Here is a 2,500-nt window from a genome sequence, read left to right as displayed (position 1 = left end):
TCTCATTCTCTCCCTTTTCCATTCTCCTTTCCCTCTTCTTCTCTCTCTATCTTTCTATCCTCTTCCTTCTTTCCCTTTCTCTCATTCCTTTTTATCTCCTCTTCCTTCTTTCTCTCATTCCATCTCCTTTATATCCCCTTCCTTCTTTCCCTTTCTCTCATTCCTTCTCCTTTATCTCCTCTTCCTTCTTTCCCTTTTTCTCATTCCTTCCCCTTCCTCTCCTCCTCCTTCTTTCCCTTTCTCTCATTCCTTCTCCGTTATCTCGTCTTCCTTCTTTCCCTTTCTCTCATTCCTTCTCCTTTATCTCCTCTTCCTTCTGTCCCTTTCTCTCATTCCTTCCCCTTCCTCTCCCCTTCCTTCTTTCCCTTTCTCTCATTCCTTCCCCTTCCTCTCCCCTTCCTTCTTTCCCTTTCTTTCATTCCATCTCCTTTATCTCCTCCTCCTTCTTTCCCTTTCTCTCATTCTGTCTCCTTTATTTCCCCTTCCTTCTTTCCCTTTCTCTCATTCCTTCCCCTTTCTCTCCTCTTCCTTCTTTCCCTTTCTCTCCTCTTCCTTCTTTCCCTTTCTCTCTTTCCTTCCCCTTTATCTCCTCTTCCTTTTTTCCCTTTCTCTCATTCCTTCCCCTTCCTCTCCCCTTCCTTCTTTCCCTTTCTCTCATTCCGTCTCCTTTCTCTCCCCTTTCCCTCTTTCCCTTTCTCTCATTCCTTCCCCTTCCTTTCCCCTTCCTCCCGCCTCCTGCAAACAGACAAACACACAGACAAGCAGAGAGCGAGAATTCATTAATATAAAACCAATATGTTTATATTTATTATTGTTATATCAGATCACTAGAACTAAAGCTGCGAATGCTCAGTGGGATCCTTGCAATCCTCTGTGGCTTTGGTGCAGTAAAAAGTCGTCAATAAATCGCATTTGTTTGTTGAAAGGAAATAGGATCATGTGTATTTCTTTTAGCAGGGGATGGAATATTGACGATGGTGATAATGATGATAATGATGATAATGATAATGATGATGATGATAATGATGATAAGGATAATGATGATGATGATAATGATAATGATAAGGATAGTGATGATGATAAAGATGATAAGGATAATGATGATGGTGATAATGATGATAATGATAATAATGATAATGATGATAATGATAATGATGATAAGGATAATGATGATGGTGATAAGGATGATAATGATGACAAAATAATGATGATAATGATGTTAAGGATTATGATAATGATGATAATATTGAGGATAAATTTGTTGTCAATTCTTATAATTTTGATTATTAATATTATTATCATTTCTATCGAAGCTGATGTTGCTATAAACGCCTTGATCCTCCGAATCAGATTATATCAATACTGGAAAATATAAGAAAAAGCGCAAAGGATGAACGGATTAGATAAAATAAGTCATATCAGAACCTTTGTTGAATTGAATGAAACCGCCTTTACCTGGCTGACTCTGCACAGGTGGCCGCGGGGGATGTTCAGAAGGAACAAGGATCCTGCACTCTGGGCCCCGGCGGAAAGAGAGGGGGGGGGGGGGAGGAGAGGGGGAGGAAGAGGAAGGGGGAGGGAAGAGGAGAGGGGGAGGAAGAGGGAGAGGGGGGGGAGGGAGAGGGAGAGGGAGAGAGAGAGAGAAAGAGAGAGAGAGAGAGAGAGAGAGAGAGAGAGAGAGAGAGAAAGAGAGAGAGAGAGAGAGAGAGAGAGGAGAGACAGACAGATAGACAGACAGACAGACAGACAGACAGACAGAAAGAGAGATAAAGTGAGAGAGGGAGAGAGAGAAAAAAAAAGAAAGAGAGATAAAGTGAGAGAGAGGGGGAGGAAGGGTAGAGAGAGAGAAAAACAGGGACAAAGACAGAGACAGAGACAGAGAGAGAGAGAAAGAGAGAGAGAGAGAGAATAAAGTACGAAGAGAGAGAGGGAGTTCCACAGATATAAGATAAAGAGAGATTGTGAGATGGAAGCATGTTTACCTAAATGTTTAATACTTGCAATGTAAGCAACTGTGTGCGTATGTTATGTGCACATGTAGGACAACCGAAATAGTGAAGAACAAACGAAACTTAGGGGAATTAAGATAACCATAATAATAATACTAATGGATGTTAATAAGAACTACAGGTTTTGATGACAAATGAGAGCATTTCCAACGAAGAAGAAGAATTCAACTTTCCATTCTTACGGTTCCTTTTTGTCTGTCAGAAGAAGTCGTCCATCTTTGTTCCCTGTCTGTCCCTCATCCATTCCCTCCGAGAATAGTTCTCCGAGTACCGCGTCCACGAAAGTTAAAGGGATAACCGACCTTGATTTGGATTGATGGGTTAAGTACTTCTCCCGCACGCACTTTTCATTTTCGGTTCTCTTGTTTGTTTGTTTGTTTGTTTTTTGTTGTTTTTTTGTTTTTGTTTTTTGTTTTTTATTTTTTTTTCTGCCTTCGTGTCTCTCTTCCTTTTTTTCCTATTAGTTCTCTGACTTCGCTTCGTTATTCTTT

General features: G+C 40.6%; 1 long non-coding RNA gene across 1 annotated transcript in view; it reads left to right on the top strand.

The window, feature by feature from the left end:
• LOC138864538 (uncharacterized) overlaps positions 1-2,500 on the top strand; it is a 157,067-nt gene that overhangs the window by 153,995 nt on the left and 572 nt on the right. The window lies entirely within an intron of this gene.

The sequence above is a fragment of the Penaeus vannamei genome, chromosome 17 (genome assembly GCF_042767895.1).
Source record: "Penaeus vannamei isolate JL-2024 chromosome 17, ASM4276789v1, whole genome shotgun sequence".
NCBI lineage: Eukaryota > Metazoa > Arthropoda > Malacostraca > Decapoda > Penaeidae > Penaeus > Penaeus vannamei.
This window is presented reverse-complemented; position numbering and strand designations above follow the sequence as displayed.